Source organism: Vicugna pacos, chromosome 30, assembly GCF_048564905.1.
Source record: "Vicugna pacos chromosome 30, VicPac4, whole genome shotgun sequence".
Taxonomy (NCBI): Eukaryota; Metazoa; Chordata; class Mammalia; order Artiodactyla; family Camelidae; genus Vicugna; species Vicugna pacos.
This window is the reverse complement of record NC_133016.1, coordinates 16,003,732-16,030,248: the sequence shown is the minus strand read 5'-3', so window position 1 is coordinate 16,030,248 and position 26,517 is coordinate 16,003,732. Positions and strand designations below refer to the sequence as shown.

The 26,517-nt window shown below is 42.1% G+C and overlaps 1 long non-coding RNA gene across 1 annotated transcript in view; it reads right to left on the bottom strand.

Annotated features, from left to right (window-relative positions):
• The window catches only part of LOC107033654 (uncharacterized), a 347,930-nt gene that overhangs the window by 304,863 nt on the left and 16,550 nt on the right, over positions 1-26,517 (bottom strand). The window contains exon 3 of the long non-coding RNA XR_012065714.1: positions 14,935-15,073. This is a non-coding gene — a long non-coding RNA (uncharacterized lncRNA). The remainder of the gene's footprint in view (positions 1-14,934; positions 15,074-26,517) is intronic.

The following is a 26,517-nucleotide window of genomic DNA, read 5'->3' as shown; positions in this document are numbered from 1 at the left end:
GTTATTACTCAAATTCACCAATTCTCTTTTCTTCATGTATAATTAATCTTAGACATGTAAATGAAGATGATTAAAAACAAGTAAAGTATGAAGTTATAAAATTGATTCATATGTTCTATTTTTCACTATCATTATTTCTTTGTCCCTTCATAGCTAAAAGGACCACTATATAGGCAGCATTTGACAGATGGCAACAGAGCCAGCCCAAGGCAAAACTGTCTTCATGCTCATCTTTCTAACTTCCTTCCCCCATTTTTGGCCCTCCTCTTTTACTTCTCCTTCCCCTCAGAATCCCAAGTCCTTCCACAAACATTTTTATTAGATGATACTACAGGTCAGCCTTTGAAGAAGAAAGCAGTATTCTGCAGGCTGAGTCCTAGAAGCACAGAGAGCACCAACTTTCCACTCAGGGAAGAGGATCTAGGGCATGGATACACGTATTGCTTACATTTTCACCTTTACGAAGAATTTGTGCCTAGCTGATTCCAAACACGTTCACAGAGAGATGAATTCCAGGTTTCCAGCTCCGCACCAGCTATTTGACTAAGACAAGTTATTTAGCTCATCTTCTGTAACATGGTAGTATCTGATCTAATTCACCAATGTTTGATTTAAGCCAAGATGAGTTAAATGCTTAGTCAAGAGGAAAACATAACAACACAACGTGGAAATTGTATTACACAGCGTAGGAAACTGTCCTAAAATCCTATTGCTCGAAAAGTTTATGGTGATAGTTTTATAACTCAGATTTACACCATTCAACAACCATTAAGATATTGTCCTGTGCCTTCTCTTTGTCCAGTTTTAGTGTCATAGAAGGAGCATGAGCTGCAGAGTCAGGCAGACCTGGGTTTGAATCTCAACTCCAAGCCAAGCTGTCATACTATAAACCAAGAATCAAGCTCCCCAACTTGTGAAGCTGTTCCAAGAGTGACAGAAGGTAATGTGTGTGAAGTATCTAGCTAAAGGTCTGCCATACTGTCTCTGACCACGCCTTCATTCCAGATTTGAAAAACGGGGCATCTTAAGTGTCAACAATCTGGCACTCAAATATAAAATTCAAATAAAACCCCCAAATTTATAATGATTTGGCTTCTATTAAAGTTCAGCACCATATACAATCGAGAATCCTAAGAAGGTTTCTCTTATTTCTGAAGAAAAATATGGAGAAACATAGGGACCAAAGTTGCAGCCAAAACAGACTGCAAGGAAGACTTGTTTATGGGGGGATGAGGAATCCTCCTAAGTTACTGTTCTCTAAACGCAGCAATATTTATAGTTCTACTTGTGTTCTGAAACTAAGAAAAATGACCTGAAAATTATCCTGCACAAAACCTTATATTAATGTAAAGTTATTGGTGGAAAGCAAAGTACAGATGCGTACAGAAATCCAGCATCAGACAACACCCCCAGCAACACCTAGATGTGCTGTCCCTTCTAGAGGTGGTTTTAGAAATATCTGTGCTTTGTACACAGAGAGACTAAATCCTCTGCAGGTAACTGAATGATTGCCGAAGTAAAGCATAAATTCAGGAGAAACTTAGGCCAGTAGGAATCAGACCGTAAATCTGAGCTTCCTGACATCTAAGGTTGAATTCTCAGCCACTGTATTTCAGAGGTAATTTTAGAATGGAAAGGATTTTTTTTAATGTTTCTTTCTTCATTAACTACTTTAAAGTATTACAATAACAAAGTGACTCTTTAGTCTGGCAACTGACTTAACTAATAATAAAAAATTAAAGATTTAATAAGAATCCCAAAGAGCTGATTCAGGGATCCTTGTGTGTTTTTTGTTTGTTTGTTTACTATTGATGTTGAATATATGCTGGAAGAGGTGTCTCTAGAAATTTAACATGCAAATCAATTTAGTTATTAAGCTACAACAGTAATATCTATTAGTGTTCATTTGTTACAGGCAGCCCTGAAGTTTCTCATACAAAAAAAAAGCTACTGTTTATCAAGCACTTACTAGTCACCAAGTGAGCTTGATATAATGTAATTATTCCATTTATAGTACACTATTTAATTATGTAATGTCACATAATTAATATATAGTCACACTTCCTCAAATTAGAGAAGTTACAAGGTTCATGAGTCCTTTCAGTAAATGCTTGGGAGGAAGAGGAGGAGGGCAACAAAAAAGACCACAATAGATAAACACATTAAGAACTAAAAGCTGCATCTATACCTAACACACATTAAAATGTGAAATAAAATCTGTGCATCTTATAACAGAGAACTGTGGCCACTGTTCCTCGTTCACTGACGACTTCAGTACCTTGCTGAAGTATCTCACTGATGACCAGCCATCATCCTGGGTGATTTCATTGTCCACATGGAAGATCTCGTGGCTTATTTTTCACTCAGTCTCCTGGTGCCCAGTGACCTCCTCCTCCACTGGTTTTCAGTCATCCATTTGTACAGTCAGAGTCTTAACAGCTCCACCTTCAAAATCACTAACTCAGATATACTATGCTCCCACCCCACCTCTTCTGCTTTGGCCTCAGAGCACTGACCCCTCTATTTTTTCACTTCCTTCCTTCCTGAGTTTCGATTACATGGCACATCACTTTGATAATACCCTTGAGATGACCCTAAGTGCTCTGGTCCTCTGTCTTTCCATCGCATTCATCTGGCAAAACTCTTACCCAGTGGCTTTTAAACTTTTGGGGAAGGAGGAAGTTGAATATATAAAGGAGAAAGCAGATTATTATGTGGAGCTCCTGAGAAAGTGGGAGGGGATGGGATCCAAAGAGAGGTGGGAGTGTCATTAAACTGGAATAGGGAGGGGCCAGGAAAAGAATGATAAATGAGGGAAGACGTGGCTGGTTTGGACATTTGCTATAGGGAGGATGTGAGTCCTTGCCTGGTGGCTTCTAATTTCTCTGACGTAGGAGGAGAGTCAAATGCTGAAAGTGAAGGGAGAGCGTGAGGAGAGAAAGCGCAGAGATTTGAGGTGAGCAAAGACATTTAAAAACAGGTAAATGAAGTGCAGGGATGAGTTAGGTGATTATGAATCGATCCCCCTCATTGTGAAACTTTTTCAGTAGCTTTCGGGTGCGTGGGTCTGGCACCCAAAATAAGTGAACTAGTGATACTTATTTCCTTGGCCTCCAAACATCACTGAACCTCCTCCTTACTGAAATACCCTTCCTTTGATTAATATCCGTCCTAACACTCTGACCATCTTTTTCTTTCTACTTTTCAGAATCACATTCCTCTCCTTGACCATAAAATATCAGAATTCCCCAAGGACTGCTCCCAGGCCATCTTATCACTCCGTTTTTTTGTTTTTTTGTTTTTTTTTTTTTTGCCTTACATGATCTTGATCAAGTGCACAGCAGCCTTAACTACCACCTATATGCAAGTAGATGGTTCAGTATTTTATTTCTCCACCTGCAAAAAACTCTCCTCTGAGTCCCACACTGCATGTCCACTGCCAAACAGAGCTCTACATTTGGGTGTCTCCAAAGCACCCGATAGTCAACTTTTTCAAAAAGAAGGTCATGGTACTTAATCATGTTTGTCAAATAAATGCACAAAAATGGCAATCCCCACACAAAATTCTATCCATGCAGGAGGAATGAGCCCAGAAGCGAGAAAGCAATTTGTTATCAACTGCTGAAATAGAAAATCTGTGTGTACAGAGGAGAGATAATAGACTGAATTGAATGTGAGTGATGTGTGCACGTCTGAGGTTTAAAAAGAACAATAAACTGATAATAAAAATAATGGAGGTAAGGAAAAGGAGGAACGAGTGACCAAAAAGAGACTGAACCTTGAGGAAATAACAGTACCCAACTAAAGATAGAGCAACTCGCTGATTCATCAGTTGATAATCAAGAGTGAACATCCAAATAATGTCAATCAACCAATATTGGCATCTCATACACTGATTAAAAATGGTTTTTGTAATGTTTCATCGTCTTAAAAATTAATACATCTTCCTCCTTCCCTTTCTCTAATATTTGTTGAAGTTGGCCCAAAGGAAGGGTTTGGGCCAAAGAAAGAAGGCAGCCAGGGACAGATTTAGGGTTTGGGGGGTGATACCCTTGTCAGGTTTGTTTACATGCAGGGGAATGGATCAAACAAGTGAATATATAAGAAGGAATTATAAACATGGAAAGGAGCAGTCTAGAACCCTCTGGTGTTAGATTAGAATTGGAAGTAGCATAGTGAAATGATTTTCAATAGCCATAAAAAGATATAGAGATAAATACAGATGCAAATATATACATATATGCATAATCTATATACATATTCTGATAAGTGCTTATGTTTAAAAATGACTGATGCACAGACACACATACACACACATGCAATTTATCAATGGATCAGTAGTTTTTAAACCTAAGTGTGTATCATCAGAGTCACCTTGAGGGCTTGTCAAAACACAAATTGCTGGGCCCCACCCCCAGAGTTTCTGATTCAGTAGGTCTGGGGTGGAGCCTGATAATCTGCACTTGTAACAAGTTCCTGGGTGAGGCTGATGCTCTGGTCTAGGGACCACACTATGAAAACCATCAAAGGAATACACACACACACGCACACACGTGCACATTTACATACATACATTTCCAAACTCTATCCACTAAGAGGGCAAGAAGGAGTGATGCTCCAGGAACAATAAGCATGTCTAGCACCAGATCCTGGTTTTTAAAGCCCACTTTCCACTAAAACCAGAGCTTCTTGAAGAAATGGCTGGTCCCAGGACAGAGACAGGGAAAGCACATGATGCTCCTGCGGAAAACAAGTCAGGAAGTGCTCTAAGAATGACGGGGACATGTCCAAAGGGCAGGGAGCCAGCCTGAAGGAGCTCCGGGTAGCCAAATCTGGGACAATTTGAGCATCAGAGTAAATGTGATAGTAACGATCAGAACCCACTGAATAAAATAGGAATCCACGAGTGTACACTGACAGAGCTCTACCTCCTAGCAGAATCCAAACTAAATTCACTTACTTTTTAACTGTCAAGTACAAAACCCTTATTAATGACTTTTCAGTAGAGAAGCCTAGAAGACATCATCTTAACCAAATGATAAAAGTTAATATCAGCAGAAACGTGAAACTGCGTGTGTCCTGAAATGGTGCAGAATACTACGTCAGATCTAAAGTGCTCCTGACCAAAAGTGTGTAATCTCGCTTGTGAGGAAAGAGCAGATAAATGCAAATGAGGAACATCCTGTGATGTTACTGACCTGTGCTCTTTAAGAAAGTAAAAACCACTGTAAGTGGGAAAAAACTGAGAAACTGCTCCAAATTGATGACTAATGGGATACTTAGAGCCAAGGGAAATGTCTAACCCTGGACATCATCAGGACAACTGGAAGAATCTGACTGGGTTTGGTGGATTATGTGACAGCAATGTTATCAGGGTGACTCCTGGTTCTGATGGCTGTACTGTGGTCATACAGGACAGTCTTTGTGGGAAATACACCCCAAAGTATTCGGGGGTGACAGGCAGAATACTTGCATATGGCTCAAGAAAAATGATGGTACTAACATGAGTATGTATCAATAGAAAGAGAGCTAGAATGACAGAACCAATACGGTAACCATGGCGACACTTCAGCCTCAGCACAAAGCTTCCTTGCAACCATTCTGTAAGTCTGAAATTGTTTTAAAAAGTAAAATAGCTCACAAAATCATTATGAACAGAAATTTCCATCTCCAGCTCACCCGAAGCTAGACTGTCCGATTCCCGACCCGATTTTGTTGAAAGCCACTTTAAGGGACAGAGTACAGTTGGTGTGGGACCTGGACACCTCATAGGAGATGTGAGTTTGAAGCAGGATCCAGATGCAAACTTAATTTCTCTGAATCACGGACTGATAGCTTCGTACTTAGACTTATTTTGAGGCAGAACAGTAATGGTATTATTGTCATTAACATGTAAATGCTTATCCTTTCCAACTCTGAATCACAATTTGGAAGAAATTTTTTCCTTCACACATTGTCCCCTTATTAACCATTTAGTTCTGTAGCAGAATATGAAACAGGCAGCCCGCAGATGGAGAAGCCATTTTTAGTGGAGGCAGAGAAAGCACCTAATCTTCTCTTATTTTTGGCAACGGGATCATTTAGATTTTCCTTTCCCTTTGAGGAGAAATAAATATGTTTCTGAGAAACAACCCCAAAATGCACATGCTGCCAACTCCTGGATATCTTGATTTGCTTGAGATTTCTCCTAATCATATAGACAAATTTGCTCATTCTGCTTGCCAAAATAAAGGTTTTTTATGACTTACAGTATAGTAACTTTCCTCAAAAAAAAATGTTTACAGCCTTACCCAAGCATACATCTTTGTGTACCCAGCAACAACACGAATCACTGTCTGGGGAGCCCCTGCATAAGTAGAGATGTTAACACACTGGGTCGCAGATGCCACAGATTTAGATATTTCTCTCATCCGCCTTTTAGATCCTGCCCTCTTTCTTGTGCCCTATGTCTGTAGATCACATTTCTGTAAATTTCACATCATAGTATACACAAAGGAATAAAATACACACCTATAATTGTATTTCCCAGCATCCGAGCTGGGGGGTGTATCTTTTTTTCATTGTCCTTTTATTGTTATGATTAAGCTAGTAAAACTTCATGTTTTTATGGCATTTAATATACGCTGAAGCTTCTCTGTCCCCCAGACATCCTCCTTCTCCTGTGTCCCCAGTCTCAACAAACCTTTCTAGCCAGTTGTCCATAAGGAAACTTGAGTGTCATACACACTGCCTTTCTTCCTCTCCATCACAATGGCATAAAAGGCTAACTTCTGTTCGTTCTGTCTTTGCATTAACTCTCTCATCCAGTCCCTCCTCTTTATTCCCATTGCCCTGGCTGTGCCCGGACTCATAACCACACCCCTGTGTCAGTCATGCGTTTCATCTCCATCCCAGCAGGCTGCCCACCTCCATGCTGGTGTCAGGTTCCCAGTGTTCTGACAATCCTCTCAGTCCCTTGCTTAAACCTTTTAAGGACTGCCTTTCTCTACAAACTACACACTCCTTATCTGATCTGATTTCCATTTCCCTTTCCCACCCTGGTTCTTGTTATGAATAAAACCTTAAAGCCCTATGCCTTTGACCTTAGCCACGATGAACTTCTTGCTCTGCCCTGAATGTGTGTGCGTGCATGGCCGTGCTGGCCTCTCTGCCGTGAGACCTTTACTGTTTGTCCTGGTCCGTCTGGGCTGCTATCTCAAAGCACCACAGACTGAATGGCTTATAAGAAACACAAATTTATTTCTCACAGTTCTGGAAGCTAAAAGTCTGGGATCAGGGTGCCGTCACGTTCTAGTGAGGACTCTTTGGGTTGCAGACTTCTTTCTTCATTGTATCCCCATGGCAGAAATGGGGTGAGAGAGTTCTCCACGGCCCCTTTCCTAAGGGCACTCATCCCATTCACAAGGGCCCCACCCCCATGACCTAATCACCTTTCAAAGACCCCACACCTAATATTATCACATCGAGAGTTAGGATGTCAACATACGAATTTTGGAGGAGATACAAACGTTCAGTCCAGTGCACCCCTCATCACCAACCCCAGGTCACTCACACAGGTTTGTATCACACCTTCTATTCCACTTTACTGCACCTGGAAGATAACACTGTGTTATCGACACTCTTAAATCCCTAGCATCAACAACAGTGCTTGGCACACACTAGTCATTCAACATGTGTTTGCCAAATTAGTAAATTCTGGATTTCAAAGCCCAAGATGGATGTTTTCTAAGTAAAGTAAGTAAAACTACGGCCAGCTGGGAACAGAGAGCGTGGCCACTTTACAGGCACTTGAGATGCTCCAGCAAGGACATTCAGCCAGGAGCCCGGACACCCAAAAATAACAGCTGCAAATTTGCAACTCAGGAACAGAAACCCAGAAATAGGAGTCAAGCATTTTCCCAGCAGGAAAAGGAACTCTCCTTCACTGTTGGTGGGAATGTAAGTGGTGCAGCCACTATGGAGGACAGTGTGGAGGTTCCTTTAAAAACTAAATATAGACTTACCACGTGACCCAGCAATCCCACTCCTGGCATATATTTGAAAAGACACCTGCACCCCAATGTTCACAGCAGCACTATTTACAATAGCCAAGACATAGAAACCACCTAAATGTCCATCAACAGATGACTGGATAAAAAGATGTGTGTGTGTGTGTGTGTGTGTGTGTGTGTGTGTGTGTAATACTACTCAGCCATAAAAAAGAATAAAATAATGCCATTTGCAGCAACATGGATGGACCTAGAGATTATCATATTAAGTGAAGTAAGTCAGACAAAGACAAATCGTGTATCACTTATATGTGGACTCTAAAAAACAATGATACAAATGAACTTATTTACAAATCAGAAATAAACTCACAGCTATAGAAAACAAACTATGGTTACCAAAGGAGAAGAGGGGGGCGTGATAATTTAAGAGTTTGGGATCAACATACACACTACTATATGTAAAACAGGTAAACAACAAGGACCTACTGTATAGCACATGGAAATAGATTCAATGTCTTGAAATAACCTATTATGGAAAAGAATCTGAAAAAAGAATAGACATATATTTTTTATATATATATAGATATGAAACTGAATCACTCTGCTGTATACCTGAAACTAACAACACTGTAAATCAACTATACTTCAACAAAAAAAAATTTTTTAAAAGAAAGTTAAAAAAAGTAAGTACCTCACACAGTCTTTCTAGTAATTCTTAGGGCTGGTCGATGAGGTAGCAACTACTACCTCATTTTATAGATGAAACTGAGGATTAGAGTGGTTAATTATGTCAAAAGCTTAATTGCATAGCAGTTGGTGGCAGGCGCTAATGTAAACAGTGGCATATCTGACTCCAGTGCTTTTTTTCCCCCAATTTGGACTTTAAAGAAAATGATTTAAAAGAAAGGTATAAGGCTGATTAAAAACTAAAAACAAGTTTGAAAGACAATGAAATTTCGTATAAATTCCAACCATAAGCTCTACTTTTTTAAAAAGATGTTTCACAGCTATTTTTCAATAATATTTGATCAACAGATCAAACCACTGAACATTACTGTTGGATGTAAACACATCATCCTATTTGCAAAACTCTTAACGAGAATTCATGAAACCAATGGTAAACCTAACTTAAACACCAATTCCTTTTTGCTGCCTGGAAGCTGGGGACGACTTTGAGTTTTACATTCTTGGCAAATGATTAAACAGAGCCTGAGAAAACATGCTGATACGGTTTTACAGGTACAAATTCAAGAAGATATTACAAGTCATCTTTTTAAAGTGAGATTAGAGCTTCCTGAGTAGCCAGAACGCCATTGCATTGCATTTAGAAAAGCTTAAGTGGGGCGGTCACAGGCCACTCCACTTGCCAACACAGTCCATTACATTTTGTTCATTACTGCAGGGCATTAATTACCAATGGTAATAAATCACAGAGAAGTACAGGAAAATCTGGCCTCTGGAACAGTTGCAGCAGCAAGATTTGGTACCAGCTTTGATCAAGACAGTCTCCGCACAGCTTGGAAATTGTAACTTTGATTCCCCTTCCACCCTTCTGCTCCTTAGAGCTTATAGCCGACTGTGTCACTTAGATTATGTTACTCGCCTCCAGTCTCCCCAGCAACAGGCTAGGGGAGTTGGAAGAAGAAAATGTTAGAGTCATGAAAGACCAGACTAGTAAAAAGCGCTAGAGCCAGGAAGGGTCTAGAAGGGCTTTTTAAGAAAGGGATTCAGGCTTTGTTTCCCTGGTTGGACATCTGCTTAGGCAACAGACCAGTTGATATGCCCTGCATTTTGGATGGTAAAATAAAGACAAATCTACTACAGGACCATCAGCGTCCCCAAGGTTTTGTGGGACAAAGATGATGAGTGTCCCATGGGCAACGTGGACACCTCAGATGGTAACTGATTTGAGCACTCTTGTCGTAGCTCACCCAAGAGGATTGTCATCAGCAAAGAGATCCCACCAAAAAAGACAGTCAGCCTCGGGAGCTGCGTGTGCTGACGGTGCAGAGATAGCAAAGGACAATCCACAGCCAGATCTCATAAGATCTCACAGGATCTCACTAAACCCTCCACAGAACTCACATTTGCCTCCAGGGAGCCGGCATTTGGACATTAGCCACAGGGAGCATATTAAGCACCAACCGCCCAACCCAAGACTGCAGTCCCCTGTCCAGTTAAGTTAAATTTTTTTTTCCTACTCCCTCCTGCCATCTCCAACCACAGAGGAGGGAGACACACAGCAAAGGGAGGAAGAAGAGGGTGTGTAACAGTCAATTGCACCCTCTCTCCCCTTTCAAGTCCTTCAGGACCAAGCCCGGCCTATGTGAAGAGGAGGGGAGAAGGCAGTTAAACTGTATTGTTGTTGTTTGAAATTAGCCTAGATTGGACCGGAGGTGTTAATAACTGAAAGTGACTGGAATGCTATGGATAAAGCTAAGATATCACAGAGGGATGGAAAAGGGAGACTCAGCTGAGCATGACTGAAGGCAACGACTGGAGAAAAATAAAACAATTTCATCCCTGCTCCTTTCCTAAATCAGACTTTTCAACTAACTGGTTACTCTTATCTGGATCTCAGTGTTCTCCTCTAAAAACTGAAGCCTTTCCAGTTCTAATATTCTCTAAGAGCCAAGCTCTACATGACTGGATTTTTCATGAGACAACAGGCTAGTCTAATGCTGTTGACAATGTGTCAAAAAGCCACGTTTCATCTTCTGTTTCAGGTTCTGCTCTAGTAAACAAAGCCACCAAATTAATATTCAAAACCATTAGAAGTGAGTAATGAACACTGACTAACATTTACGTCATCGTCACGGCCCTCCCCCCCTTGCAGTGTGAGGCATCAGCCCAGGTACCAAAAACATGATTAACTTTGGCCGCACTTGGAAATAAAATTAAGTTCCTTGGTTTCTCTTCCTCTCTCTTCAACCTCATATGTACAGTCAGGCTTCTGACAGTTGCTTAACAGATACAATGACACTTTACAATGTTTGATTTAAGTGTTTACTAATTCTTCCTGCACTGAGTTTTTCTTTGGGGGGTGTTTTCAGCTTTTCATGGGAGGCAATAACAGGCCATTGGTGTCCTAGAAATTACTAACAAATCACTTATGATTTCACTGATGACTCTCTGTCTGTATTAAACAGTAACAGCAGGAACTTTGTTCGAGTTCTAACGGGACCCTTTCACCAGGGAGAGTATACAGCTTTTTCCTAAAAGCCTAGCTAATTTAACAAGGGATCAAGTTTACGTCCGTGGCTGTGATTAAAAGGAAATTCCAAATGAAATAGTTTCATAAAGGAAACCATCCCCAGTTTATTTTCTTTCCTATAAATTCTGTTTCCCATTCATTCAGCTGCCAAACAAATTAAGTCTGGCTGATTTTTTTTTAAACGGTTTGTTATTGGTTGAGCTAAGAAATACCCACACCACAATTGCAGAGGCGTTTGTTCTGGAAGCAGGGGACCACCCCACCCCCAAGCTCACACTGGAAGGATGAGCTTAAATTGTATCTGTTTTCCCAAACACAACGCCTAAGAGGTGTCAAGGAGATCACGGTAGTTCGGAAGACAGAGATTTTTCTTTAGCAGGTCAACCTTCGAACAAAAAAGAATGGAAAGGTTTAATGAGATTAATGTGGACTTAGTGAGATAGGAGTAAGTGACTTAATAGACCAGCCTCACATCCAGGGAGTTGTCAGAGCGTTACGGGGCCCATGTCACGGGGGAACCCACAGCGCCCGGAGATGACTGGGCCCTGGTTTTTACTCGGGTGTAGGCAGGCTGTATATTGTGTGGGATGAAACAATCCAATTTGTAAAATGATATAAGTTTTTTTTTCCTTTAAAAATCCCAATCTAAATTACACTTGTCCCATAAGGGGACTTTGGTTTACTTCCTACCATTTAGGCAAGTGATAATAGACTCTTAGTACATTTTTTGTTGCGTTAACAACTCATCCAGCCCTGGACTGGGCCCAAAAACTTTTGCAAGAGTAAGTATGAAAGAAAAGATCTGCGTCCCACCTACATACTGGAGCTGCTGAGCGCTGGACTCACATGTGCTTACCCCCAGCACTTTCTGTGAAGAATTGTCTTCACCCTCTAAGGTCAACTCAATCAAGAAATCCATGTGGCTCAGTGAGTGTCAGACATTTTCCAAACACACAGCAATGACATGAAACCCACAAATGACATAAGCATGGTACTGTGCCCATTACTGAAGAAGACTTCAGGTATCATACATGGTCAAGAAAGCACTCCAGCCCATGTATGACTTCCCATTTACTGGTATAAGCTCCTTTCATCCAAGGACACCAGATGATGGCAGCTCAATGCTGTCCTCTGATTGTCTCTTTTTCAGACTCCCTGAGTCACTCTCAACAGACACGTGGAAAAGTATTAGCACATCATTTAGACCGTGATATCCAGGTGCTAGTTTTCAATTACCATAGGTGAGGCTAAGCAGATTGGAGTCCGATGAACAAGGAACAGGAAAAAAAGGCTACTGTGAACACAGAGAGAACCAAGAGGATAGTGCCCCCTGAAGCGTAAAATTTCAAATGAGCAAGGCAGCATCAGAGATCCCAAAAATCAACAGAGCCCTCGCTGTACCAGATTACTGCTTCCAGAACTGTGCTGCTAGACCATAAGTCACCACTTGGGGGCACCCTTGGGCTTTGCAACGTCAAGAACCCTATCACGTGGCCTTCCCCAGACTGTTCAGGGAGTGTGATCCTTACCCGCCTGGCCTTATACGCTCTCTCTCTTTCCAACCTAGAATGCTTCCACGCCATGACCATCCATCTCGACCAAAACGTGTGCTCTGTAAGTGCTATTTTAAAACAGTTTTTCAAGGCTTTCCATTGATTTTTTTCAAAGTGGACCACAAAGAATCAGCAGTAAACCCATCGTGCTCCACTGGTGAAGTGGAGTGTCACATCTAATTGCGGTGAAAGCCACACTTGAGTGGTGCCTGGCTAATGGGACTGAGCTTTAGAGCTGGAGGGGACAACCTCATCTCACAGGTGAGAAACCCGTGTTTCACAGGGGTGACGAGGCCCTGCCATGAGTGTGCTGCAGAAGCGTAACTGGAACTTTGGTTTATGCATCACTCACTCCTAAATCCCTGCCGCCACTTCCGGTTGGCTCTACCTGTTCTCAGGTTAACCCTACCACTAGTTAGCTGGGAGGTTGGTCTGTGTTTCAGGCAAGTCCATCCATCCGGCCCTGTAGTAATGCTGGAAGCTACGTTATAGGCTCCCCCTCCCCCTCCATGTCCACAGTCACGTCTCCTTAAGTCTGTAGATCAGAGCTGATAAGGTAAGAGATAAAGGTCATACCTGATCTCAACCCTCACTCCTCACTTGGCCTCACCAGATTTTTCACAACTTTGTGATTTAGCAATAGCTTCGCATATTATTCTTCCATTGATACCTTGTTTTGACTCTTGGATTTAATGACAGTAGGTTTCTGAGAGTTGCCTCAAATTAACACTCCCCCCACTGACCCCCTTTGGGGCTCATTTACCCGATTTTCCTGGCATGGTATTTTTTATTGGCACCCCCCACTCCCACTCCCCAGATCACCTGTACTGGCTGATAAACTCCTTCCTCACTGCTGGGAGTACTGGAAGCTAATGGCTCACAGTTATCCCCTTCTCTGGATAATCAACCACAAATAAGAACCCCCTTATTCAGGAGCTGAAGGGGGAAGGTGGGGGAGGCAGCCAAAGCCAGAGACTGACTGACTCAGTGAGCACACAGGACCAGTCCGCTTGTCTCAAGGAGGGACAACTGGGATGTGTGACGGTTTTTTTCTTGACCCTCTCTCCCCATGGACCATGTCAAGACTAGACCTTCCCTGAGACCATGTCTTCACTGGGGGCCCTTCTTCCTGTCCCACTCTCCTCCCTCTCTTACAGGTTCTTTCCTAAAGGGTTTTCCCTCATTAGTCCCTGGCATCCACATCCCCCTCTTGGACTCTGTGTCTAGAGACGCTGGCCTTGCAGGCTGGCTGCTGGCAGGTGCTACACCTTGTGGAGTGAGCCTTGGAGGGACTTAGATTCAAATCCATTCTGGGATTTACTAGCTACTTAAAATTGGTCAAACTATTTAACTTTTATAAGCTTCAATTTCCTTATCTCTAAAAGGCAGATACTAGCAAAGAACTGTTATAAGAATTAAAAGTTGTAATGTTGCTAAAAGTTACCACTTTCACTAAACATTCCCAGGCTACTGCTGAACGTATTTCTTCTAGTAGGTTAACATCAATAACAGTAACTAATATTTATTGGGCATTTAGTATGCTCCAAACTCTGTACTAAGCATATCTCATTCATTAGTTTATTTAATCTTCACATCAACCCTCAGAGATAGTTCTGCTATTACCCCCACTTCAGAGACGAAGACTAAGACTTCAAGTTGACCAAACTGTCATATTTTTTAAGTGGCAGAACTCAGATTTAAACCCCAGTAGCCTGATTCCAAAAGATGGCATTGTACATTGCCATCAGTAGCATGACACCTGCTGCTTGTAGCCGCATCTTCCCTCTCACTTCCATTGTAAGCCCCTCAAGTTCTGCTTCTTTGATGACACCCATTTCACAATTCAATGCGCACACACTCTTGGTCTCCATCCCCCCCAACAAAACTCAGCATTAGCAGATTCTGACGGTCCTAGGCTCCCACGGTTATTATTTGACTGAAGACAGTGGTTTTACATACAACAAGCTCAGTAACCTTTGTGCTTTAAACTTGTCCTTTGATGACATCACCCTACGAAGTGCATAATATCATCATTCCAGGCATCTTGGTGTGTCAGTAGGAAAAAATATTTGTAGGCAGGAACTTTATTCCCATTATCTCATAAATCCTCCCATATGGGTGATTGCCACTTTCTGTAAAACATTCAGAGCCAAACCTCTCTCTCAGAAGGATTACGCACCTGATCACCGGGGGATCAATTTTCCATTAGCCCAGCTAGATGGCTCCCGTTCAGTCTTCATTGCCGTCACAAACATTATGTATTCTTTTTTTTTTAAGGCACAAAACATGTTCCTTTTTCTGAAAAGCACCAAAGTCAGCTGCAAAGGAAAAAGGGGGAGAGAAAAGGGTGGAAAATAAAGATTAGATGAGATCTCTCTTTCCTAACGTCTCATTGTATTTCAGTTCACTTATACAATTATCTGACGCTTAAGCAGCAAAGCTGCTTTCTTCTATATTTTCCTTGCAGCCTTTTGCATTAGGTAGAGGAAGGAAAGGTTAAGAAAAAGTTCCCCTGAAAAAATGAGCCTTAGATGAAACTTTTCATTAGGCACACAGCTCACTGAACGTAATCGGAGAGATTCAGACAAGGGTCACACTTGACCTCAGCCCTCCTTCACTAGGGAGGAGGGTGGAAACTCAGCCTGGCCTTCAATTTCTGAATGTCAATTAGAGCAGAAACATCCAGAAGACACGCTTACAAGGATTATGCATAATGAAATGGACCCTGTAAATCTCTTCCCTTTTTCTTTTTTATCCCCACAGGGAACACAGCAAGTTTCCTTAATAATAGGAAAATACGCTTAGCAATTCAAAAAAGCATTATAGGATCACATTTCAGATATAATGGCTGAAAACCACAGTAAATAAGCCAGAAAACAAGGGATGCAAAGTGAAGCAAAAGAAATCAGATAATAAAAGTTAATCTCCTTAGATCATTAACTGGAAAAAAAACACTTACAAAACAACATATACAGTATCATCTCATTTTGGTTAAACACCATATCTATGTATATATGTGTGTGTGTGTGTGTGTGTGTGTGTGTGTGTGTGTGTGCATGCACGCGCACATGCGTGCGCACGTGTGCTTTTTTAAGATGTGAGAAAATATATGATAAACTATTACCAGTGTTTATGTCTGAGCAGTAGAAATATTAACAGGTTGAATCATTGTGTCCCCCAAAAAGACATGTTGAAGTCCTAACCCCCAGTACCTCAGATGTGACCTTATTTGGAAGTAGGGTCCCTCCACATGTAATTAGTTAAGAGGAAGTCACTGCAGTGGGATGTGCTCTCAATCCGATACACATATACACGGCTGTCCTTTAAAGAGGGGAGAGGCACAGAGGAGACACATGGGGAGGGTGCCGAGTGATGACAGGGCAGAGATGAGAGTGGTGCAGCCGCCAGACAAGGAAAGCCAAGGGTTGACAGCAGCCCCCAGAAGCTAGGGAGAGGCCAGGAAGGGTTCTCCTCTACAGGCTTCCCTTGGAAATCCATGTCAAGGGACATCCTGCCAACACCTCGATTTTAGGCTTTTAGCCTCCAAAACTGTGAGAAAATTCACTTCTGTTTAATAAAGCCACCCAACCTCCGGCATTTTGCTACAGCAGCCCTAAGACGCTCATACAATAATGCTTCTCAAACTTTGGCTTATCTGCTAAGTTCTTCCTTTCCATAAAGCATATATACTCATTTTGTAAGTTTCAAAAGGTCATTTTAATAAAGGAAAGAAAGAAGGAAGAAAGGAAGGAAAGATGATGGTGAGACAGATCTTTTTTTCATCATTAACCACTTTGGATGAAGCCATGGGGGCGTACTGGATAAAAGGAGAAGAGCCGTGGCTGACCAGGAACACCGAGATGCTCCCTTGCTCACACCACTGACTGGTATGGAACCGTGTCTTGCCCTCTGTTAAATTCCTCCAGCTACCAGCAATGCTCCCCGGGTCTGCTAGCCCCATGCCCTCTACTTCATCCGTCAAGCCCTAGCCACTCTCAGCTGCACTGCCCCAGGGCCCTGCTCTCCACATGACACCCACTTATTTACTCATTCATCAGGCATTGGTTGAGTTCTACTGTGGGCCAGGCAACGGGCTGGAAATGTAGAAATAAATAAGAATGTTCCTTGCCTGCACAGAGTTCAAAGTCTACTGGAGCAGGAAGGCAAGACGTGGAAAGCTCATTAGCCTGTAAGCAGAGCCTCTAAGTGGGGAGGCTTGCAAGGGTGGAGGGGGCGTGGAGTGAAGCCCCTTCACCCGGACTTGGGAGGGAGCAAATTTTGAAGCACACGCAAGAACCACGCCAACAGAAAGAGGAGAGGGGCTCTGCAAACGAGGACAAAAGCCAGACGGTGTCGAGCCAGAAACGCGAGAGACCCAGGGTCAATTCTGGAGAGAACTTGGGATGCGAGTGGCGAGAGGTGAGCAACGCTGCCGGGGTGGGGACCAGGGGCCCATCGCCATGGAGGGCTCAGAGATGGCAAGATGAGAGCTCTGAACTTGACTTTGCAGGCTGGGAGGAAACACTGCAGAATGTTAGCAGGGCAGAGCTATATGATCAGAGTCGTGTTTCAGAAAGATCACCCTAGGACTTGTGTGGGAGATGGTTTGGAAAGAGCAAAACTGCAGGCAGCTGGGATCATTGGGTGGCCAGGCCAGAGTGAGGACCCTGTATGAGAACACCAGGGACCGGGAGGAGAGGATGGGCTGGAGGAGGCACCAGGCAGAGTGGTGGAGAATGGTTAAGTTCTGGAGCACATCCTGAGCATGAATCCCAGTGCTGCCCTGCCATGTAAGACTGGACCAAGTTATTTAGTTTTTTTTTTTAATGCCTCAATTTTCTCACCTATAAAATGAGAACAGTTGTAAGATTTACCTCATTGGGTTGTGGCGAACATTAAACGTGTCAAATGTTAAGAAATGGTGCCGCATGTATTATAGATTCATAAACGTTCTCCCTCCTACACACACAGAGTCACACCGCGTGTAGTGAGTCAGCAGGCTTTTGTGAGTGCACATGGGAAACGAAGATGGAGAATACTACTAATGCCATTCTGCGTCCCCCGGGCGCTGGCGTTTACCTGCCCTGCTTCACTTTGCCCAGCTACCTTCATTCCGGTCTTTTCTTAGACGTGACTTCCTCAGGAAGTCCTCCTGGCTGCTCATCTGGCTGAATGAATCCTCCTGTCACAGCACTGCCCTGTCCAAGTGCTCCCCTGGACTGCAAGCTCCGTGAGGACAGGCACCCAGACCACGGTGGGCATCACTGGATTCCCAGGGCCTAACGCGGTGCTGGCATTTAATGTATTTATGATGAGTGTATGAGTGAGTAAGTGATTAAATTACTTAGTCCAGAGGAAGGGGAGAAGAGATGAGGGAGATGAAGTTGGGCTTGAACATGCCCAGCTGGAGGTGTCTGCAGGATATTCATCTGAGGTTACCTCATAGACAGGAGCATACAGGTGTGTGAAGCTCCAGACCATGTGTCTCGACTGCAAACAGTCTCTCCAAGGGAACAGAGTAATGAGAGGGCGCAGGAAGAAGGAGACGTATTAGAAGAGATTGAGTGAGTCAAAATGGGTTGGTCTGACATCCTTGCCGTCTGAGGTACTGCCCTAACAAAACCACCAGGATATCTCTTATGGATGACAAGTGTTGTCACGAATTCTTTTTGTGGATGGAACTCTCTCACAGTGACCCAAGACACACCACGCGGGCAACCATGTTTCTACTTATACATTAAACTATCCTACCAGCTAACACTGACGGAGTGCTTGCTATGCCCCGGGGGCTATCCAAATGCTTTACGTGCAGTGTTTCATTGGATCCTCACCGCAATACTTGGAGACAGGCCTAAGCAGCAGCCCCATTTCACAGATGTGGAAACCAAGGCACTGAGATCCCAGTCTGTTGTCACTTCCTCTGAAACCATAATGGTAGCTCTCGAGATACATTAGAAAACCAAACTGTCTCGTTGCTAAAGCCAACTGTCCAGAGGATGAGGAGATTCTCCAAGTTGACGAAACCCAACCAGTTTATGTAAAAGGTCTGCGTTTTGTCCATTAAGAGTTGGGTCCTTCACTCCCTTAACAGAAGCACCCCTTCCTGACTTTGTTCGTTCGCAGTGCTTCTCTGGCACTCATTCCTGGCAGCTGATTGAACACGTTAAATCAGCCCACCTGAGTAAATCAACCTCCATTAGTCACTCTGTAAAAACGCTCAGTCTATTTATTTATTATGAGTTATTCATAAACATCAAGACTAGACTCTATAATTTAATGCCACCTGCAATGATTCCTGAAAGTGGCAATATTTTACCGCCACGATCTGATTAACTGACCTGTTCAAACAGAGCTCAAATCAAGCGTAACTCCCCTTTGACAGAAGTGTATTCATCTTCATCTAACGGCAGACTTCGTGACTCATCAGGGGAGAACAAAACAGCTCATCACACAGAATCAATTAGCATCATCTGAGATAATACGTATGTTTCAAGAAGGAAATAAGTATAAGCTCCTAATATTTCTTTTAATATACATGTGCATATATATATGTATGGAGATATAAGGAAGTACACACTTTGTCATTTCAACTATGTAATGTCTGAAAACACACAAATGTACTACACGGTGTAGAAAGACAGGACAATGGGTTTCCTCGGTGGCCAAGGTGGGGAGGCCCAGCACCCGGGATGAGACGCAAGAGGGGGCTCTGAGGGACTGGGAATGCTCTGGGTGCTGGTTTCATGGCTGTGGTCACTTTGTGGAAGTTCTTCATGTGAGCATGGTATTTATATATACACTTCATGAAGACATTAGCCCAAAATCAAGAAAAAAAGGAGTCATTCATACTTACGTAGCAACATCAGCCAGGCACTTAACTAAACATGATATCCCAGCGCTTCCACCTCCTGGGTGCACTTAGATGGGCAAGTCACATGACCTGGGCCTTGGCTTGCTCACTTGTAATGCTATGTATGTGATAGATAGATTAAATATGACTAAATATATACTCAATTTATGTGTATATATATGTTTACACATGTAAATAATGTAAATATACACAATCTGTCAGTTAGATGCATTCAATATTAAAGGAGCAGTCTGGCTTGACAATTCACCTCATTTACTGGAAATATCAATACTCAGAATCCAGAGTCCTCTACATTAATCTCCAACAGGAAGACAGTCCTAACCTTGGGACCAGAAATACTCAAAGGCTAAAACTCCTACCAGCTGGACGCTGCCAATGCGTGCTGTTAAGACTCCACTTTTCTTGTACTTCCACAGAAAACTGTCTCATTCTCTTCAATGACAGTTTACATTCAGTCAAATAGTTTACATTCAGCAACTTTCATTCCAAAAATGACTATAAATACATGTTGGGTCCTGAGGCAATTGTTGAAGAAAACCAGTAAGCTCCCTGCCCTCACTGGGCTTACAGTCTAGAGGAGACTGTAAGAGGGTAAGTCTGGTAAATGTCGCATCCAAGTTCCCCTCATCAGAGATTATTTACCATGTTCGTTAAGAATAAATAAACCTGTAATTCTCCATTATCACCATATCTCAATCTCATTGTGTGCTGTTAGCCTGGCACACCCTGGGAAACAGTGATATGGATTAAAACAGCTCCAAGAATTAAGGAAAAGGATAGTAAAGACAGTGACACAAAGGCTTACACAGAGAAAATGAGACTTGGCTAAAACTGAATTCTTGATGAATTTCAGTCTCTGTTAAACTAAATCCTTCAATGTCGACAAGCTTGCGATTCAACTGGCTTCTCAAGGACATGCTTGACCCAAGCCCACCTGCATTATGCGACGACTGTGTCTGTCTCCTGGGCCTTCTAGAATGAAGCAGGAATCTGGAAGAGGAGGCCTACAGAGGAAGAGGGAAAGATTCTGCAAGTGTATGTGACCCATTTCAGGATTTCACCTAACGCTGATCTGGTGGCCAGTGAGGCAGCCACTAACACATGGGATTCCAGGGGCTAGCACACCTGCCACCACACAGATGATGCAGAAAATCACGTTCTCATCTGGCAAGACCTGGTTGATTACTTCAAATATGCTGACAAGTCTCATAAGAGAAGAGAGCTATTCATTCAGAGCGAAGAGGTCTTTTTTCACTTATAAGCAGTTCCATGATCCCTCATTATTCTACTTCAGAGTTTTTCTGCTTCAAAAAGGCCATAAACACTATCTAGCCCAGTGTTTATGAAACTGTTGACTGCAGCCACCTATGAGTGAAATTAATTCAATGAGTCTGAACCAGCATTTGGCCTAAATGAGAGAGAATGGAACGGAATGAATTATACGGTATCAGAGCATCAGATACAGCAAGGTTTTTTTCCACAAAATTTTAATTCACATTTATATGTCTATTCATATGGGTACAGATGTACGCTGGGTTATGATGGAAAATGTATTTCGTGGGGCTCACAGCCTGCTGTGACTCCCTTTGCCTGGCAAAGCAATAAAACTGTTCTTTTCTAATTCTCCCCAAACTCTGCTTCTGACTCTCAATTCAGCTATCGGGGTACAGAGGCCAATATTTCAGCAACAAGCATGACTTACAAGTTTCTCCATGATCTGTCTCTTTTCTATGTTATATTTCATGTTTCCCCTGACCTGCCAACTAACACTGACCTTCATAAACTCCTTACATCTTGTCAAGTAGACACAAGAGGAAAAAAAAATTTTCCCTCTGAGGCAAGAAGGAAGCGCAGGGCACAGCCATTCAAGAGATAACAAAGCAATTAATACCAAGGAGGTAGAAAATTCAACTCCCAACAGGCCTTGAGGCCCAAGATGGCAGGCAATTTGACTTCCAGTAGAACTTGAGCTTAATTATACATTCATTGTAATATATTAACATAGTAAATGACACTCCCATAGGTGTCATGACAGTTGTGAGGCTAGCCATAAAAGGTCAGAAAGTGGGCGGTGGCCCAATTTCTGGGAACCCTAGCCCCTTCCCCGAAGTAGTTGGAATAACCCCCCCACTTGTTAGCATATGAAGTTACCAAGCCCATAAATCCCAACAACCCCCCACACCTCGGGGCCACTCTCCCTTCAGAGTGAGATGGCCCACGCTGCGTCCATGGAGTGTGTACCTACTGAGCACCCACCCCCACACTTCATGGCCGTTCTCTTGCCTTCTGAAACAGCCTGCACTCTTTCTATGCAGTATGCCTCTCTCTAAATAAACCTACCTTTATTCAACCGTGGCTCACTCTTGAATTCTTTCCTGCGTGAAGCCAAAGACCCACACTTGATGGAGCGCATCCCAGGGACTCAGCTGAGACTGTCCTCTTGCCCGCCCCCCACCCCCGATTCATTTTCCTGTATCAGCTCTATCCTTCTAGATTCTTGGCTGGGACCTTGTTGTAATAAAAGATTAACAAAGAAAAAAACACCCCTATTTTCACTATATACCTATGTACAGAAGCCCCATAAAGATATAAGATTCAAAAGTCAACCAGAAGATTGAGGTTTATAAAATCTCCCTGAGCTAAGGAAAGGGTTAAGGGTCTGGCGCATCTAAGTTGGGGAAGGCAGTTTCCAGGAATGTCTGGTAAACAAGGATCGCTCTGCCCTGCACTTAAGTCTCTTCCGGGGATAAAGTCATCTCCAGTAATAGCTCTGTTCCAGGTTTAGGCTCTCTTTCTAATGCAAATTTCCCTTACAAAAGGATGACTTCTCTGTTTTCAGAGCTGCTTCTGGGTCTGCAGTTTCTCAAAATAATCAGCTCAAATTAATCCTTATGCCAAAGTGAGATGGAGCAGGGCCCTGAGGGGTCCTCCCTGGTACAAACCCTTTCCTTGTCCCCTGTTTCTCGTTTGTAGGAAAGAGGCTTCATTCAGCCTCCCTAACCTTCCCTAGTTCCAAAGGACAGATTCAAACAGTTGCTAATCAGAGAAGGGAGGGCTGCAGAGACAAGCAAGGAACAGTCAAGAAACAATAGTGCAGCCTTGGGGCAGGGTCCTGGCTCCTCCTCAAGGAATATACATACAGCATCTCCCAGCCCCCCACCAAGGTGGAGGACAGCAACTTGTGGCTGAGCACAAGATTCCTGGAGCACGGTCCTGTTATCTCACCAGCACCAATCAGAAGAAAGTCACACACCCTGCAGCCCTCACCCCACATTTTGTCTATAAAAACTCTTCCCCTAAAACCATCAGGGAGTTTTTGTTTTTGAGCATGAGCCACCCGTTCTTCTTGCTCGGCCCTGCAATAATCCCTTCTCTGCTCCAAAAGCTGACATTTCAGTTTGCTTGGCCTCACTGTGCGTAGGACACACAAACTTTTGTTTCATAACAAAAGGGGCATATCTAGGGTTCATTATGCTAATCTTCAGGAGGAAAAAATGTTTCCTCTACTCTCTTAGATTCAGCAACTGCATCATGCAAATTGACAAGAGACAGGTTAACAGGAGGAAAGGCACACAATTTTTAACAATATTTAATATTTAGATGCACGGGAGTTCACAGAAAATACACTTTGTTACCAAACGTTTGTTTTGTGTAAACTGCCTTCCTCTGCTTTGAAATCCCAAACTACTACCCCTAACATAAAAAAATTAATAAAAATTTAAAAATTTTTAAAAATGTATTTCTTACTATGAGCTGTAACCAGAAATATTTAAAACCAGTTTAACACCCTTATTTTACGTATATGTTGAAGCCCAGAGAAGTAAAGCAACTTGCCCAAAGACACACAGCTCCTAAAAGCTAGACTTAGAATCTAGCAATGCTAACTCCAAGTTCAATGTTCTTGGCATTATGCCAGCTAATTTTGTTCAAAAACAAAATTGCACCTCTTTTCTACCTTGTAAAATAGAACATTCCTGCCTGTAAGTCTTGCTTAAAGAGATCTTTCCAGTAATTCTCCATTTGTTGCCTTAAACAAAACTCTAAACAAATACTGACCTTTGCTAAGATCTATGCCAGACAGACATGGGGCCTGAGGCAAAACCTGCAGGTGTTTAATTTTTTGCCTCGTGAACTTCCTCACTAGATATGACAGAAGGGAATATAGCCGGAAGCATTGCAAAATTCCTATTAAACAATGTTTCTCTTAAATAGGTACTGCTTACAAAATAAACCATACTGTCTTGTTTTCTCCTTTATGATCTAATGTTTTCATCAGCAGAGTTTAATTTTTTTTCCAAAGAAGGAAGTTTGTTTCAGCTGCAGTTGTGACCTTACCCCCCTAAACAACGAGACCTTGTTATAAATAATAACAGTGTGATCCTAAAGGTTTATAATAGACTTTAAATTGCACAGAGCTCTCTCTCAAGGGCTTTGAGTCAGAAATAAAAACCTGAAAACGCAGCATTTTCAGTTAAGCTGCATGCTGGCAAAAGCTGGTAGAGAAGAGGATGAAAGTGAACGTGGGAGTGGGGTGCTGTGTTTGTTTTTGTTTCCTTTTTTCTTTAAAATTTTTTTACAAATGATCACACAAGGATCTTCAAGCTGCTTAAATTGAACTACGAGCTGGCAAAAAAAAATTTGTGCTCATGCTTCTGAAAACAATTCTCTAAAACAATAACTGGCACATAGGCAAATGCATGCTGACAGGTGTTTCAAAGACAACTTTTCTTTTTGTTCCGTATTCCCCCAAGGCCAACTTTGTGAGCAATCATTTTTCTTGAAATCTGTCTCTGCCCTGAGAGTTTCCACATATATGATATAATAATAAAATGAAACAGATGCAATTTAAAATGTATGTAAGGGAGAATGTGGACAGAATAGATTTTATAGTGTCCCATGGTACTAGCTTGATTGATGGGAAGAGTTTCCACTCAAATGCCCCAGTCCTCTGAGTCCATGTTATATTCAGAGGAATAAGAACTCCTCTGTGTCCATCCTGTACCTGGTTTGTGGGCCCACAGAGCAGCTGGGTTAATTAATACAGCAACATGACCTCATATAACTCACTCATTAGGCCCTGACACAGCTCCAGTCAAGTCAAGTTCTGACTTACCAACATCCATCTCTCACATTTTTGCTTTAAATTCAGCTATTTGCTACTAAGATCTCAATTTCCTGTTGAAAAATAGTGCAGTGCCCATAATAATAATAATTATAATTATAACATTTATTAAATACTTTCCTTGTGTCAGCCCTTGTCCTAACTGCTTTCCATGTTTTAACTCCTCCAAGTTTCACAAGCTGATAAAGTTGAGGCCAGTATGTTCTAAGACGGCAAAGATTGCTGTCTGTTCCATTTGTAGCTTTCTATCACTGAAAATAGTTCCTGGCACACAGTAGATGCTCAGGAAGTGCCCCCATTATGCAGTTGAGAAAAGAGGCCTAGAGTGGTCCCTTGTCCAGAGTCAAACAGGCAGGAAGCAGCAAACCCAGATGTAAAGTGGGTGCCCCGAAAGGCCCACGGTGCTATTCGGTGGTGACTGGCTCTTCAGATATTCCTCCCATTTTTAAAAAACATCCATTTTTTAACTGGGATTTTCTAACTTCTTTTTATTAAAAAGTTTAAAAATTCTGAAGATATACACAGAATATTAAAATTTTATCACACTGATTGACAACCACTGTTAACATTTTGGAGTATTTCAAAATCTGATAAATTTCTATGAAGGTAATTACTAGATTAAAAGATACACTCTTAAAATTATGCATTTTGTACATATATACAGATATATATTCTATCTATATATTCAGATCCCTCTCTCCCTCTCTCTCTATATATATATATGGTCACTATGCTGTACACCCAAAACTAATACAACATTATAAATGAACTATACTTCAATTGAAAAATAGATGCATTCTGAGTTTGGAAATTACACAACCCACCAATTTTTATGACCACATTAAAAAGTAGGGATAGCCCTGCCCAATGATTATGGAAAAGGCGAGTAGTTGCCACTAATTTGCTAAATGTGCACTAGATACAATGTTATAATAAGATATTGTAATTAAGTAATATAACAATATAATATTACAGTGTGTTCTGTCTTATACAAACAGAGCTACCTTCCCCTGTAGGCAGGACTCAGAATCTCCCAACTACCATCTATGTGTGGGAGCCATTTTTCAAAGATGATTATTTATAATGAAAAACTTTATTAACAAATTAAAATAATGTGAAAAAGTTTTTCAAGGCTCTTGCCTAAAAGAAAGACTGGGAAGATCAGATATAACAGGAAAATGTCCTGATATATCAGCTGACACTTGAGTACACTCTCCTGACTCCAGACCAGGTATTCCTCCCACTGTGTTGCATTATGTTAGCACAGGATTCATTAGCATTAGAGAATGGGTTAGGGCATTAGAGAATGGGGCTCAGATACATTCTGATGGATATCAAAGAAGTCACAAACAAGCTAGAGCTCTGAGATGACGCAGTGACCAAAACTTGATGAAAGCCTGGGAAAGCCAGGGTAATGGGAGGAGCAGGCAAGAGGGGGGGAAGTATGTTGCTAAGTTCTGATGAACATGAGCAGGGTCTAAAGGTGCCTAGCAGTGAGTAGGAAGCCAAAATCAACTGTCAAAGGCAGAGATTAGCACCAACCCAAAACGTTCAATTGTCAACGACCCACCTAACCAAGAAGAAGTGAAATTGGATGGCCTAATAGCTGGGCTCAAGTTACAAGGAAATTGAATCAGTAAGGAGGTGTGCCCAGAAAGAAAGGGAATGCACAAGCATGCTCAAGTACTACAGTAATCAGGACAGTGAGGTACTGCCATAAAATAGACGTACATATCAACGGAATAGGACTGAACGTCTAGACATAAACC